Below are 17317 nucleotides of genomic sequence, written 5' to 3' on the forward strand. Positions count from 1 at the left end.
TTGAGGTCTTTTGGGATATCCAATTGTGACAGAGCTCGGATCTTGGCTGGGTTTGCCTCAATTCCTCTACCGGATACAATGAAGCCCAAAAGCTTTCCGGATGGTACTCCGAAAACACATTTTTCCGGGTTGAGCTTAATGTCATATGCTCGGAGGTTGTCAAATGTCACCCTCAAGTCGTCTACTAGGGTTTCGACGTGTTTGGTCTTGACGACCACATCGTCTACGTATGCCTCTACTGTTTTGCCTATCTGGGTAGCCAGACATGTCTGAATCATGCGCTGATATGTTGCGCCGGCGTTTTTGAGTCCGAAGGGCATTGTGTTGAAGCAGAATGGCCCATATGGAGTAATGAAAGCCGTTGCGGCCTGGTCTTTTTCCGCCATCTTGATTTGATGGTATCCGGAGTATGCATCGAGGAAGCACAATGAATCGTGCCCTGCGGTAGCATCGATGATTTTGTCGATGCGAGGGAGAGGGAAAGGGTCCTTTGGACAGGCCTTGTTAAGGTCTTTGAAATCGACGTAGAGGCGCCAGGATTTGTCCTTTTTTGGTACCATTACTAGGTTGGCTAGCCAGTCCGGATGTTTGATATCTCTGATGAATCCGGCTTCTAAGAGCTTGGCTAGCTCCTCTCCCATTGCCTGTCTTTTGGGTTCGGAAAATCGCCGAAGAGCTTGTTTGACTGGCTTGAATCCTTTTAGGATATTTAGGCTGTGCTCTGCCAGCCTGCGTGGGATTCCTGGCATGTCTGAAGAGTGCCAGGCAAAAATGTACCAATTTTCCTGGAGGAATTCTCGTAGTGCGGCTTCTACATCAGGATTTAATTGTGCCCCAATGGATGCCGTCTTTGTGGGGTCCGTTGGATGGACCTGAAATTTGACTATTTCGTCTGCTGGTTTGAAACAGGTGGACTTGGACCTCTTGTCGAGTATCACGTCGTCCCTATCCACCGTTGAGCGCAGCGCAGTTAGTTCCTCTGCTGCTAGGGCTTCGGATAATGCCTCTAGGGCCAGTGTGGCTGTCTTATTTTCAGCGCGCAGTGCTGTATCTGGATCACTGGCGAGAGTGATTATTCCATTAGGTCCGGGCATTTTGAGCTTCATGTACCCGTAATGGGGTATAGCTTGGAAGATTGTGAATGCCTCTCGCCCTAACAAAGCGTGATATCCGCTACCGAATGGGGCCACTTGGAACGTGACCTCTTCGGACCTGTAATTGTCCGTCGAGCCGAACACTACATCTAGTGTTATTTTTCCTGTGCAGCGTACTTCTCGACTGGGGATTATTCCCCTGAAGGTTGTGCTGCTCCGCTCGATGCGGCTCCAGTCAATTTCCATTTTTTGAAGAGTTTCCTCGTAGATGAGGTTTAATCCGCTGCCGCCATCCATGAGTACCTTGGTAAGACGAAAGCCGTCCACTATCGGACTGAGGACCAATGCGGCTAGTGCTCTAGCTATTCGGAATTTAGGTTCGTCGCTGGCATTGAAGGTGATAGCCGTGTCACTCCATGGATTTGTTGTTGCTACTTGGTAGACTTCGGCAAGACTGCGGATTGTTCATTTCCGCATGTTATTTGATGTGAAAGTCTCGAAGACTGTTAATACTGTACTGGTGCTGCTGGGCTGGTTGCCCGGGGCTAAAAAGCCTTCGCCACTTTTGGCCACCTGCCGTAATATCCAACATGCTCGAAGGCTATGTGTTGGAGTGGCGCCCTCCGTACTATGGATTTTGCAGGGTCCGTTGAGCCATCCCTCCAGTACGGTTCCGTACCCTTTAGGGGGTTTTTGCTTTTTGGTTTTTAACCCAGGTGCTTGAGTATGATGCACCCTTTTATTTCGGACTGAGGTTGCATTCAGGGCCGGATTGTCCCAAAACCTAGTTTCGGTTTTCCAGGCACTCTCCATCGCGCAGTATTTTTGTACAATGGTCGCTAGGTCGACGAAGCGTCTCACTTCGCGACGACTGATGGCGTTTATGATTCCCTTGTCCGTGCAATTGTTGCAGAAGACTGAAATCGCGCTTTCTTCACGGCAGTCCTTTATCCTATTCATAACCAGGAGGAATCTGGCCCAGTAATGATGTACTGTTTCATCGGGCTCTTGTCGTATTTGAGATAGATCGCTTATGTTTGGGTGGGCGGGTGGAATCAAGTTCGGAACCCCGCCCGATCTGAGGCTCAAAGGCCAAGAAGCTTCCGGATTCGGAAGCTTGGTTTGTTGGACGCTTTCCAACAAATCTGGTCCGATGCCTGACTTTAGGTTCAGTATTTGATTAGCGTCCGTCCCTCCGCGGAAATCCGGCATGGAGGGATCGGGAATCCGGACATAGTTGGTTTTTAACATAGAAGAAGAGTCGCCGCATTGTTCCTCTACCACAACAACATGGTGGGTAACCTGGGGAGAGTTAATTTCTCTCAGATCGGTTTGAAGCCCAATCTGATCGTAGTCAGTAGCGACTCCCAGGGCGGCGATCCGATCCAAGAGCTCGTTTATGGAGGAGAGCTCAATCGGATCTAGCTGCTCGGTGAATTCCGAGCTGATGTGAAGATCGCTTCTAATGACCTGAGAGGTCATTGTCGGAGCGGTGGCCGAACAGGCGGTTATAAGAAAACCGCCTAGCCGGATAGTTTGGCCAGCGGTCAAAGCTCCCTTGACGACGGTGCCGTCTTTAAAGACGGGAAAAGGCATCCTTCCTGATGGTGACGGCACAGAGGAACTCTCAATGAAAGCACCAATGTCGGTGTCAAAACCGGCGGTTCTCGGGTAGGGGGTCCCGAACTGTGCGTCTAGGCGGATGGTAACAGGAGACAAGGGACATGACGTTTTACCCAGGTTCGGGCCCTCTTGATGGAGGTAAAACCCTACGTCCTGCTTGATTAATATTGATGATGTGTTTTACAAGAGTGGATCTACCACGAGATCAAGGAGGCTAAACCCTAGAAGCTAGCCTATGGTATGATTGTTGTTCGTCCTATGGACTAAAGCCATCCGGTTTATATAGACACCGGAGAGGGCTAGGGTTACACAAAGTCGGTTACAATGGTAGGAGATCTACATATCCATATCGCCAAGCTTGCCTTCCACGCCAAGGAAAGTCCCATCCGGACACGGGACGAAGTCTTCAATCTTGTATCTTCATAGTCTTGGAGTCCGGCCGATGATGATAGTTCGGCTATCCGGACACCCCCTAGTCCGGAACTCCCTCAGTCTCAGAAAGGCCTAGTGAGATACCATCTTGTTATATCACATTATGATTGTTTTGAGAAAGTGTTGTCATCCGAGATTTATTATTATTGCTCGCTAGCGGATTATGCCATTGATATGAGTAAACATGAGACCTAAATGTTATTGTGAATATGGTTAGTTCATAATCTTTGCTGAAAACTTGAATGCTGGATTTACATATTTACAACAACAAGAGCAAACAGAGTTTGTAAAAGTTCTTCTTTATCACTTTCAGTTTATCAATTGAATTGCTTGAGGACAAGCAAATGTTTAAGCTTGGGGGAGTTGATACGTCTCCAACGTATCTACTTTTCCAAACACTTTTGCCCTTGTTTTGGACTCTAACTTGCATGATTTGAATGAAACTAACCCGGACTAACGATGTTTTCAGCAGAACTGCCATGGTGTTGTTTATTGTGCAGAAAAAAAAAGTTCTCGGAATGACCTGAAAATCCACGGAGATAACTTTCGGAAATATAAAAAATACTGGCGAAAGAATCAAGGCCAGGGGGCCCACACCCTGTCCACGAGGGTGGGGGGCGCGCCCCCTCCCCCTGGGCGCGCCCCCTGTCTCGTCGGCCCCTTGATGCTCCACCGACCTCAACTCCCACTCTATATATTCTGTTTCGTGGAGAAAAAAATCAGAGAGAAAGTTTCATCGCATTTTATGATACGGAGCCGCCGCCAAGCCCTAATCTCTCCCGGGAGGGCTGATCTAGAGTCCGTTCGGGGCTCCGGAGAGGGGGATTCATCGTTGTCATCATCATCAACCATCCTCCATCACCAATTTCATGATGCTCACCATCGTGCGTGAGTAATTCCATCGTAGGCTTGCTGGACGGTGATGGGTTGGGTGAGATTTACCATGTAATCAAGTTAGTTTTGTTAGGGTTTGATCCCTAGTATCCACTATGTTCTGAGATTGATGTTGCTATGACTTTGCTATGCTTAATGCTTGTCACTAGGGCCCGAGTGCCATGATTTCAGATCTGAACCTATTATGTTTTCATGAATATATGTGAGTTCTTGATCCTATCTTGCAAGTCTATAGTCACCAATTATGTGTTATGATCCGACAACCCCGAAGCGGGATACTTCTCGATGATGACCGTAGTTTGAGGAGTTCATGTATTCACTATGTGTTAATGCTTTGGTCCGGTACTCTATTAAAATGAGGCCTTAATATCCCTTAGTTTTCACTAGGACCCCGCTGCCACGGGAGGGTAGGACAAAAGATGTCATGCAAGTTCTTTTCCATAAACATGTATGACTATATTCGGAATACATGCCTACATTACATTGATGAACTGGAGCTAGTTCTGTGTCACCCTATGTTATAGCTATTACACGAGGAATCGCATCCGACATAATTATCCATCACTGATCCAATACCTACGAGCTATTCACATATTGTGCTTCGCTTATTTACTTTTCCGTTGCTACTGTTACAACTATTACAAAACTGCTATCTTTACTTTTGTCGCTGTTACCATTACTATCATACTACTTTGCTACTAAATACTTTGCTCCAGACACTAAGTTAGCCAGGTGTGGTTGAATTGACAACTCAACTGCTAATACTTAAGAATATTCTTTGGCTCCCCTTGTGTCGAATCAATTAATTTGGGTTGAATACTCTACCCTTGAAAGCTGTTGCGATCCCCTATACTTGTGGGTTATCAATCATCTTATTTATGCTACCGTCGTTCTAAGCAAATAAGATGTGAACATGACAAACATCACATGCAAATCATAAAGTGACATGATATGGCCAATATCATCTTGCGCCTTTGATCTCCATCTTCGAGGCGCGGCATGATGACCTTCATCGCCGGCATGACACCATGATATCCATCATCATGTCTTCATGAAGTTGTCTCGCCAACTATTACTTCTACTGCTATGGCTAACAGTTAGCAATAATGTAAAGTAATTACATGGCATTTACATTGACTCGCAGGTCATACAATAAATTAAGACAACTCCTATGGCTCCTACCGGTTTTCATACTCATTGACATGCAAGTCGTGATTCCTATTACAAGAACATGATCAATCTCATACATCACATATATCATTCATCACATCCTTTTGGCCATATCACATCACATAGCATACCTTGCAAAAACAAGTTAGACGTCCTCTAACTGTTGTTGCATGTTTTACGTGGCTGCTATGGGTTTCTAGCAAGAACGTTTCTTACCTACGCAAAATCCACAATGGTGATATGCCAATTGCTATTTACCCTTCATAAGGACCCTCTTCATCGAATCCAATCTGACTAAAGTGAGAGAAACAGACATCCGCTAGCCACCTTATGCATCAAGTGCATGTTAGTCGATGGAACCAGTCTCACATAAGCGTACGTGTAAGTTCGTTCCGGGCCGCTTCATCCCACAATGCCACCGAATCAAGATAAGACTAGTAAGGTAAGAAAATTGAACAAATCATCGCCCACAACTACTTTGAGTTCTACTCATGCAAAGAATCTACGCATAGACCTAGCTCTAATACCACTATTGGGGATCGTAATAATAATTCAAAATTTTCCTACGTGTCACCAAGATCAATCAAGGAGATGCTAGCAACAAGAGAGAGGGAGTGCATCTTCATACCCTTGAAGATCGCTAAGCGGAAGCGTTACAAGAACGCGGTTGATGGAGTCGTACTCGCGGCGATTCAAATCGCGGAAGATCCGATCAAGCGCCGAACGGATGGCACCTCCGTGTTCAACACACGTACAGCACGGGGACGTCTCCTCCTTGATCCAGCAAGCGGAGAGGAGAAGTTGAGGGAGAACTCTGACAACACAACGACGTGGTGGTGGAGGATCTCGTGGTTCTCCAGCAGGGCTTTGCTAAGCACTACGGAGGAGGAGGAGGTCTTGGAGGAGGGAGGAGGGCTGCACCAGGGGAAGGGTTGCGGCTGCCCTCTCTCTCCCTCACTATATATAGGGGGAAGGGGAGAGGAGGAGGCGCCCTAGGATTTTCCTAAGGGAGGGGCGGCGGCCACAGGGGAAACCCTAGATGGGTTTGGGCGCCCCCACCCCTAGGAAACTTGCCCCCCAAGCCGGGAGGGGCGGCTGCCCTAGGGGAGGCGCCCCCACCTCTCCAGGTTACGTGAGATGGGGTGGGAGGGGCGCACAACCCCTTAGTGGGCTGGTGTGCCCCTCCCCTTGGCTCATAAGGCCCCCCAACCCTTGTCGGGGCCTCCGAAACTCTTTTCGGTCACACTGGTCATCACCCAGTACTCCCAGAACAATTTCGGACTCCAATACCCTTCGTCCAATATACCGATCTTCACCTCCAAACCATTCGGGAGTTCCTCGACACGTCCAGAATCTCATCCGGGACTCCGAACAACCTTCGGTAACCACATACTATTCCCATTACAACTCTAGCGTCACCGAACCTTAAGTGTGTAAACCCTACGGGTTCAGGGACCATGCAGACATGACCAAGACACCTCTCCAGCCAATAACCAATAGCGGGATCTGGATACCCATATTGGCTCCCACATGTTCCACGATGATCTCATCGGATGAACCACGATGTCGGGGATTCAATCAATCCCGTATACAATTCCCATTGTCCATCGGTATGTTACTTGCCCGAGATTCGGTCGTCGGTATCCCCATACCTCGTTCAATCTCGTTACCGGCAAGTCTCTTTACTCGTTCCGTAACGCATGATCCCGTGGCTAACTCTTTAGTCACATTGAGCTCATTATGATGATGCATTGTCGAGTGGGCCCAGAGATACCTCTCCGTCATACGGAGTGACAAATCCCATTCTCAACTCGTGCCAACCCAACAGACACTTTCAGAGATACCTATAGTTCACCTTTATAGCCACCCAATTACGTTGTGATGTTTGATACACCCAAAGCACTCCTAAGGTATCCGGGAGTTGCACAATCTCATGGTCTAAGGAAATGATACTTGACATTAGAAAATCTTCTAGCAAACGAACTACACGATATTGTGCTATGCTTAGGATTGGGTCTTGTCCATCACATAATTCTCCTAATGATGTGATCCCGTTATCAACGACATCCATTGTCCATGGTCAGGAAACCATGACCATCTATTGATCAACGAGCTAGTCAACTAGAGGCTTACTAGGGACATGTTGTGGTCTATGTATTCACACATGTATTACGATTTCCGGTTAATACACTTATAGCATGAACAATAGACAATTATCATGAACAAGGAAATATAATAATAACCACTTTATTATTGCCTCTAGGGCATATTTCTAACAAACTTAAACATCTTTGATTAACGAGCTAGTCTAGTAGAGCCTTACTAGGGACACTGTGTTTTGTCTATGTATTCACACATGTATCAAGTTCCCGGTTAATACAATTCTTGATAGAGGCAAAGGTGTCCCGTCTTTCGATGAGATGATAGATATCGCTTTGTGGAAGTCGACTTTGACGATCCGAATATGAACGTGCGAGGACGTCGCGCCTTAGCAATCGCTAAACCAACTCCGAGAGGTTATTGACCACACCGGAGCACGATCAACCTGACCACGAGGGTCTGTTTCCTGCGAGCAAACGAAGAACAAGCAAGAAACTGAGATTGCAATATGGATATTGTGAATATAAGATGAAAGCTTTATTGATCAAGGTGGGGTTCTGTGACGCCTTTGTCTGGTCGTTGAACACAAACGAAGTACGCGAAGTTGCAGCTATGACGAACTTTAATCTAAACAAAACCCAAAGTCTAAATGGTGCCCTAAGGGCTGTATATATGGAGGAAGAGGGGGGAATTTCGTGGCCCTTGGTGGAGGGGTCCGAAATCAACCCTATCTCTTGTTTCCCCACACATACGGACTCTAAAAATAGCCTATACTTATGTATTTCGAAATTACAAGGGCCTGGCCCAATAATAAGGTGACGCAGCACCTAGAATAGCCTCGGGACGAAATTTATGAAGTGGCATCTTATATATTTTGTCCAAGGCTTCATGCACCCATTATGGTGGCTTCAAAGTCCTGAAATCATCACTTGTAACTCCGTTCTTGTTCCCCTTGCGCATGGCATCATCTCCATGCTTGTTCTTGCTCCAATGTTCATCCTTCTCCAAGCTAGGCCCTTCATTTGTAAGCAAAACAAATGTATCCAATTTAGGCAGCATCATATTCTCATGAACATTAGAATCATTACCAAGAAACGAAAGTACCTGATAATTTAATTGGCGTGTGCGAGCTCTAGTAATTGGTCCCGTATATGTAGCAGTAGGGGATGTAGGTGTAACAATGGTATTGATGTCCTCATCATCCTCCCCTTCTTGAAATGAAGTCGTCCTCGACGGAAGCTCATATTCCTCACCCAAATAAGACTTCAAATCTGCAATGTTAAAAGTGGGACTAACCCCAAAATCTGCAGGCAGCTCAAGTTTATATGCATTATCATTTATTTTCTCTAACACCTTAAAGGGACCATCAGCACGTGACATTAGCTTTGATTTGCGCAAATCAGGAAATCTATCCTTACGCAAATGTAACCAAACAAGATCTCCAGGTGCAAACACAACATGTTTTCTACCCTTATCTCCAGCAAGTTTATATTTAGCATTCATACGCTCAATGTTTTCCTTAGTTAATTAATGCATCTTTAAAATCAATTCAGCACGTTGTTTAGCATCAAAATTAACCTTCTCCGAAGATGGAAGAGGCAACAAATCAATAGGTGCACGAGGTAGGAAACCATACACAACTTCAAAAGGGCACATCTTAGTAGTATAATGCAATGAACGATTATAAGAAAATTCAATATGAGGCAAGCATTCCTCCCACATTTTCTTATTACTCTTCAAAACAGCCCTAAGCATAGTAGACAATGTTCTATTGACTACTTCAGTTTGTCCATCAGTTTGGGGGTGACAAGTAGTACTAAAAAGCAGTTTAGTCCCCAACTTAGCCCATAAACATCTCCAAAAGTGGCTAATAAATTTAGTATCACAATCTGAAACAATAGTATTTGGCACACCATGCAAGCGAATAATTTCACGAAAGAACAAATCAGCAACATTAATAGCATCATCGCTTTTATGACATGGTATAAAGTGTGCCATTTTCGAGAATCTATCCACGACAACAAATATGCTATCCCTCCCCTTCTTTGTTCGAGGTAAACCTAAAACAAAGTCCATAGATATATCCTCCCAAGGAACACTAGGTACAGGCAAAGGCATATATAAACCATGAGGATTGAGTCGTGACTTAGCTTTTTGACATGTAGTGCAGCGAGCAAGAAAACGCTCAACATCCCGTCTCATCTTTGGCCAAAAGAAATGTGTAGCAAGTACGTCCTCCGTCTTCTTCACGCCAAAGTGTCCCATTAATCCTCCTCCACGCGCCTCCTGCAACAACAAAAGACGAACGAAGCTAGCTGGAATGCATAGCTTGTTAGCACGAAACACAAATCCATCGTTAACGACAAACTTGTTCCACATTCTTCCTTCTTTACAATTCTGCATTACATCTTTAAAATCAGCATCATGCAGATATTGATCTTTGATGGTCTCCAAACCAAATATTTTGAAGTCAAGTTGTGAAAGCATAGTATAGCGACGAGACAATGCATCAGCAATAACATTTTCTTTTCCCTTCTTGTGTTTAATGACATAAGGGAAAGTCTCAATGAATTCAACCCATTTAGCATGTCTACGATTCAGTTTAGCTTGACTTTTAATATATTTCAAAGATTCATGATCAGAATGTATAACAAATTCTTTGGGCCATAAATAATGTTGCCATGTTTCTAAAGTCCGAACAAGAGCATATAATTCTTTATCATAAGTAGAATAGTTCAGACTAGGCCCACTCAATTTTTCAGAAAAGTATGCAACAGGTTTGCCATCTTGTAATAACACACCTCCTAATCCAATTCCACTAGCATCACATTCAAGCTCAAAAGTCTTATTAAAATCAGGAAGTTGGAGTAAAGGAGCATGTGTCAACTTATCTTTCAATACCATGAAGGCTTCTTCCTGTGCGGTACCCCACAGAAAAGGCACATCTTTCTTTGTAAGCTCATTGAGAGGTGCAGCAATGATGCTGAAATCTTTCACAAAACGCCTATAGAATCCAGCGAGGCCAAGAAAACTCCTCACTTGTGTGACCGTTTTGGGCTGCGGCCAACTCTCAATAGCTTCAATCTTGGCTTTATCAACTTCAATTCCCTGTGGAGTAACAACATAGCCAAGAAAAGATACTCGGTCGATGCAAAAGGTGCACTTCCCAAGGTTACCAAACAAATGTGCATCACGTAGAGCAATAAAAATAGCACGTAAATGTTCCAAATGTTCTTCCAAAGATCTGCTATAAATCAATATGTCATCAAAGTAAACTACCACAAATCGTCCAATGAAAGCACGTAAAACTTCGTTCATTAATCTCATGAAAGTACTAGGTGCATTAGTTAACCCAAAAGGCATGACTAACCACTCATATAATCCAAACTTAGTTTTAAATGCTGTTTTCCATTCATCTCCCAATTTCATACGAATTTGATGGTATCCACTACGCAAATCAACTTTGGAGAATATTGTTGAGCCACTCAATTCATCAAGCATATCATCTAGCCTAGGAATAGGATGACGATAACGAATAGTAATATAATTAATGCCTCTACAATCAACACACGTACATGATGTACCATCCTTTTTCGGCACTAGAATAATAGGAACAGCACAAGGACTAAGGGATTCGCGTATATAACCTTTGTCGAGAAGCTCTTGTACTTGACGCATAATCTCCTTCGTCTCCTCTGGATTGGTACGGTATGGTGCACGGTTTGGCAGTGAAGCACCGGGAATTAAGTCAATCTGATGCTCAATCCCTCGAATAGGCGGTAATCCCGGTGGCACGTCTTGTGGAAAGACGTCAGCAAACTCCTGCAAAATGTTAGCGACAGCAGGAGGCAAAGAGGAAGGCACGTCCTTGAATGAAAATAATGCCTCTTTGCACACAAAAGCATAGCAAACAGATTTGCTGAAATCTAGCTCATCAATATCAGATTTGGTGGCAAATAAACATGCACTTTTCAATTTAATTTCAGAAGCAACACTAGATGGTTTATTATTAGGCTTCATTTGTTGCTCAAATTCTTTTGCCACAATCTGATTTTCACTCTTATTCTTCTCCTGTTTTGCTTTATTAGCTCTATTAATATCATCTTTCAAAATGGAATCAGGAGTCATAGGAATCAAAGTAATATTTTTATCCTTATGAACAAGAGTATAGTGATTGTTTCTACCATGGTGTACAGAATTTTTATCAAATTGCCATGGTCTACCAAGTAATAAGGAACATGCTTGCATAGGTACCACATCACAATCAACATAATCAGCATATGTAGAGATACTAAAATGCACACGAACAGTACGTGTTACCTTAACCTTGCCGCTGTTGTTGAACCATTGGATGTAGTAAGGATGTGGATGTGGTCGTGTGGTGAGAGAAAGCTTCTCCACCATCTCCATGCTAGCCAAGTTGTTGCAGCTCCCTCCGTCAATGATGACGCGCACAGAACGTTCCTTCACAACTCCCTTGGTATGGAACAAATTGTGCCTCTGATTTTGCTCAGCTTGTGTGACCTGCACACTCAAAACACGTTGAGCAACTAAATATTCATACCTGTCAGCGTCTTCAGGAGCCATGTATTGCGTCTCATGATCAGAATCATCTCCACCATTTTCTTCATGTGTAATAAGAGCCAAAGTCTCCTCATCATAGTCACTAGCGGACTCATACCCACCATCCTCGGTAGCAATCATCACACGCTGAGATTTACATTCTCTCGCATAATGACCTCTTCCCTTACAACGACGACAAATAATATCACTTGTGTGCCCTGTTGATGCCATGGAAGAAGTAGAACTCTGTGCAGGCCCGGCAGGTGCGCTCTTGGCAGATAATGGTGGTTGTGCCTGTTTTCTTGTATCACGGCTGGAGGTGGCACCTGATGGAGGTGCTGGTGCAATTGAAGTAGAAGATGCACGCGGTGTCCATGATGAAGGTCAGCCTGCAGAAAAATTAGTTCGCCCCAATGCTTGTCGATCCTGCACTTCACGTTCAGCTTTACAAGCAAGATGGAATAAACGAGTGATATTAGTATACTCCTTATAGTCTAGAATGGTCTGAATCTCTTTATTTAATCCACCCAGAAAACGTGCAAGCATAGCTTCGTTCTCCTCAACAATACCACATCTAATCATGCCAGTTTGTAATTCCTGATAATATTCTTCTACAGAATTTTTTCCTTGTCTTAAACGCTGCAATTTTTGAAGCAATTCACGTTGATAATATGGTGGAACCCAACGCGTACGCATAGCAGTTTTCAAAGCAGCCCAAGTAGCTGGAATAGGATATAATCTACAATGTTCAGACCACCATACACATGCAAAACTAGTGAAAGCACAAACAACAGCAGCAACCCGTCTCTCCTCGGGATATTGTAAACATGTAAAACGTTGTTCAGTTTCTAACTCCCAAGTAAGATATATATCAGGAACATATCTACCCTCAAATGGTGGAATATTCAATTTCAGTTTAGGAATATGGACATCATCTCGTACCTGAGGTGGTGGTGCAGGCCTACCATTACGAATATATACCTGAGGTCGACCTGCTGGTGGTGGTGCTGGTGGCTGCACGTAGTTCGGATTTTGATCAACCTCATCCTCATAATCGCCCGCATACTCATCATCCTCCTGGGTACCAGCAGCAGCAGTAGCACGAGCCAAAGAAGCATCAACAACAGGAACAGCAGCACCAGAAGTTTGGCCATCCTCAATAGGAACACGCTTCGCTCGTCCATACTGATTCGGAAGGAGGCGTTGTTGTTGTTGTTGCAGAGGTATGATAGGTGCAGCCGGCGGTGGTGGTGGAAAACGCGCGAGCAATTCATTAAACTTGCTATCAAGCTTTGTTTCGAACGTCTTCTCAATGCCATCTATCTTCTCCATGGCCTCGTCAAATCTGTTTAGCACATCTTGCACCTGTCCACTCATCATTTGCTGAAATTTATCATGTAGCTGTTTGTTCGTCAGGTTCTCCCAATCAGTCTCATCGGCTTGTGATCCTACCATGGTTAGCAGCAAATAGAAACACACAAGAATATGATCCTACAGACTACTAAGAAGTGGTGGTGGTGTATCACAAACCCATCAAGCAAATCTCAAATTCTTACCAGTTCTTACCCAGCAGCAGGTGGTGATCGGCAACCGTTGTATTCAAAACTCTCAAAGCTTGGATAGAGCGATTACCAGGGAGAGTCAAACGCACTATGTAGATGTATGTGGAGCTGGGAAGGCTTATAATATGGTAGCAAAAAAAGGATCAGCAATAATCAATTCAGAGATGCAAAGTTGAATAAACGCTCAACGACGGTACTGTGCTGGTCCTAGGCTAGACTATACTAGAGACGCGAGCCTAGAACACTAACAAAATCACGGCGCTGCACGTAAACAAGGGAAAAGCACACTCTGGATTTTTTTTTCGCTCCTTTTTTTTGCGCTGTTTTTTTTTTGCGCTGCTTTTTTTTGCGAAAAATCACTATAATGGCGAGTGTCTCAAAACTCTTCCCAGGTCAAACTGACAGGATGGGCACGAAATTTTTTTAACCATTTTTTTTTGACTGCCCGGACCCAAAAACTGGAAACGGGTCAAAAAAAACTTTCTATAACGGCGACTGTCTCAATACGCTTAGAAACACCTAAAAATAGGATAGCCAAAAAAAAATTCGACAAGTGCGTTTTCAGAAAATTTTGGGCCTAAACGGAGGGTGGTTTCCGGACTCTTTTTTTTCCGAAACCTACTCCGGCAAGGAAACACGAATCGGAATCTAGATGGATCTCGAAAACAAACCTAATATGACAAGAACTCGGATTGGTGGTGGATATATGGTGGTAGATAGCAGCGGTGGTGGTATATGACAGCGGTGGTGGTATATGAATACGGATTCGAAGCGGTGGCGGATAAGCGATGGTGGTAGATGGCAGGGGTGATGATGATGGTGCGGCGGCGGCGTGACAACTTATGACCAGAACTCGAAACTCTAAAAGACTAGACTCTAAGACCAGCAACTAGACACGACGATGCAACCGCAAATTCAACAAAGCAAAACCCTAAAAAGATTATGCAATGGCTCAGACTGGTTCGGATATGATGAACTAACCTTAATTTTTTTTGTGGCTTTTTCGTGGACTATAGGTATGAAGAAAAGACTCGATCTAAACTACGAAAAACTATAAAATCTCACCGAGCAACCTGGAAATCTGATACCACTTGATAGAGGCAAAGGTGTCCCGTCTTTCGATGAGATGATAGATATCGCTTTGGTGGAAGTCGACTTTGACGATCCGACTACGAACATGCGAGGACGTCGCGCCTTAGCAATCGCTAAACCAACTCCGAGAGGTTATTGACCACACCGGAGCACGATCAACCTGACCACGAGGGTCCGTTTCCTGCGAGCAAATGAAGAACAAGCAAGAAACTGAGATTGCAATCTGGATATTGCAAATATAAGATGAAAACTTTATTGATCAAGGTGGGGTTCTGTGACGCCTTTGTCTGGTCGTTGAACACAAACGAAGTACGCGAAGTTGCAGCTATGACGAACTTTAATCTAAACAAAACCCAAAGTCTAAACGGTGCCCTAAGGGCTGTATATATGGAGGAAGAGGGGGGAATTTCGTGGCCCTTGGTGGAGGGGTCCAAAATCAACCCTATCTCTTGTTTCCCCACACATACGGACTCTAAAAATAGCCTATACTTATGTATTTCGAAATTACAAGGGCATGGCCCAATAATAAGGTGACGCAGCACCTAGAATAGCCTCGGGACGAAATTTATGAAGTGGCATCTTGTATATTTCGTCCAAGGCTTCATGCACCCATTATGGTGGCTTCAAAGTCCTGAAATCATCACTTGTAACTCCGTTCTTGTTCCCCTTGCGCATGGCATCATCTCCATGCTTGTTCTTGCTCCAATGTTCATCCTTCTCCAAGCTAGGCCCTTCATTTGTAAGCAAAACAAATGTATCCAATTTAGGCAGCATCATATTCTCATGAACATTAGAATCATTACCAAGAAACGAAAGTACCTGATAATTTAATTGGCGTGTGCGAGCTCTAGTAATTGGTCCCGTATATGTAGCAGTAGGGGCTGTGAGTGTAACAGTGGTATTGATGTCCTCATTAATTCTAGCATGAATAATAAACATTTATCATGATATAAGGAAAATATAAATAACAACTTTATTACCTCTAGGGCATATTTCCTTTAGTTCATGTGCTTAATTTTCATCCGCAATTTCAGATTGCAATGTACCTTTGTTCTTGCCGGTTTTTCGGTTGCTTGCGGGAACGAACCTCGTTGTTCAGGTTGATCATGCCTACGGCAAGGTCAATAACCATCGGAGATTGGTTTAGCGATTGTCGAGGCGTATCGTCGGGTACGATATAGCCGGATCGTGAAGGTCAAAATCCACCAAATCGATAGTTATCCCCACTCTCATTGAAAGTTCGGGCCACCGTCACATCTCGAGGAGCTTGTAGAAGTCGGTATAGTCACCACCGCTGCTATCGTCGTTGCCCTACATGTCGTCACCGTCGTCTTTGCTGCACCCCTGACCTGCATCGCTGATGCGTGGGGGGTTGGACGGCTCGGGTGCCTCATCGTCGCTGTCGTCAAGGATGATGATGCCACCCTCATCGCGGTCCCGACACCGAGCAGCGATCTCCTCGAGGGCATGACGCTGGCGCTCCATCTCCTGCCGGACGTAGTCATCCCGCGCCCATTTGAGGTTGGTCTCCTTGTCGGCGACCATGGCCTCGTGCTCCTTCACGGGAAGGAGCGTCGGCTCGGTCTTCGGCTTGACGAGGCGGGGGGAGGGAGGAGAAGGGACACAGCCGCCCACGTTGATGACAAGGGCGCCACCGCGGGTGTGCCGCCCGAGCAGCGTCTCCCGTGGCTCCGGCTTGACGAGGAGGAGCGTCGGCGACCCGGAGGAACGGGAGCCTGACAAGGACAACGACACCGTCTCCATTCGCCTCGGCGTCCAGGAGATGTCGCGGCAGTGAGAGGAGGGGGCGTTGGGTACTCCATGCACGGCGAGTTGCCGACCTCGATGTGCTCGAGGACGGCTTTGAGCGTGCACCCGGGGACGCCCCACCAGTGGCGCCGCCCCTCGGAGTTGTGGTGGCCACGGGGTTCAGCGCCGTTTGTGGCCGCCAACTGGCCGGTGTGGCGGCGCTCGAAGTACGCCGTCCACAGGTTGTGTTTGTCGGGCGTACCTCAGCTGCTATTGCGCGTGCTTCAGCAGCTACGACCTGATGCGCGCGATCTCAGTGCGTCGTTCAGCACCGGAGGGCGGCGGTGGCACCGGGACTCCGCCGGCGCTAAGCCTCCACGAGCCCGGCACCCGGTGTCGGGTAGTCCGCCTCATGTAGGTGGCGGCGGCCAATGGCTTCGGCTGCTGCTCCATCGGCGACGAAACGTTCGCCCATCGTTGGCGAAGAACAGGGAGGGAGCCGAAGGCGAAGGAGAGAGGGGGCGTCGACGGCGAGAGGGAGAGGGGCATCGGCGACGAGACAAAGCGGTTGTGGCAAGTGTGCGGCCAGCGGCGAGTGGGCGGCGAGCGGGCGACAGCAGTGTGGACGCGGTGGTGGTGCGCCTTCACGGCGCCGCCTGTGAATCAATGGAAGGCTGACCGGCGGCAGCCTTCGCATGATTCCCGTAGGAAACCGAGGCGATGAGGACGACAAGGATTCTCGGCGTCGCCCAATCGCTGACACGGCGGGTCCACCAGGCTTTCGTGCCAAAACCGTTTCCCCCGACGCCCCCCAGCGCATCTGGTTCGGCCTGGGTCCACCGACGCCTTTTCGGCCCTAACCGGCGATTATTAGGCTTCTAGGGGCGTGACTAGGCCAATTTTTTAAGTTGGCGCTAAAAAAGAGGCTTGGGGGTCTATTTGGGGGGGGAGTGGAGATGCTCTTATCTGACAGGCACTGTCATACATGTGGTGGAATGGGTCCGCGCGATCGCAAAGAACATGTTTTATCTTTTTTAC

The sequence above is a fragment of the Triticum dicoccoides genome, chromosome 7B, assembly GCF_002162155.2.
Source record: "Triticum dicoccoides isolate Atlit2015 ecotype Zavitan chromosome 7B, WEW_v2.0, whole genome shotgun sequence".
Classification (NCBI taxonomy): domain Eukaryota; kingdom Viridiplantae; phylum Streptophyta; class Magnoliopsida; order Poales; family Poaceae; genus Triticum; species Triticum dicoccoides.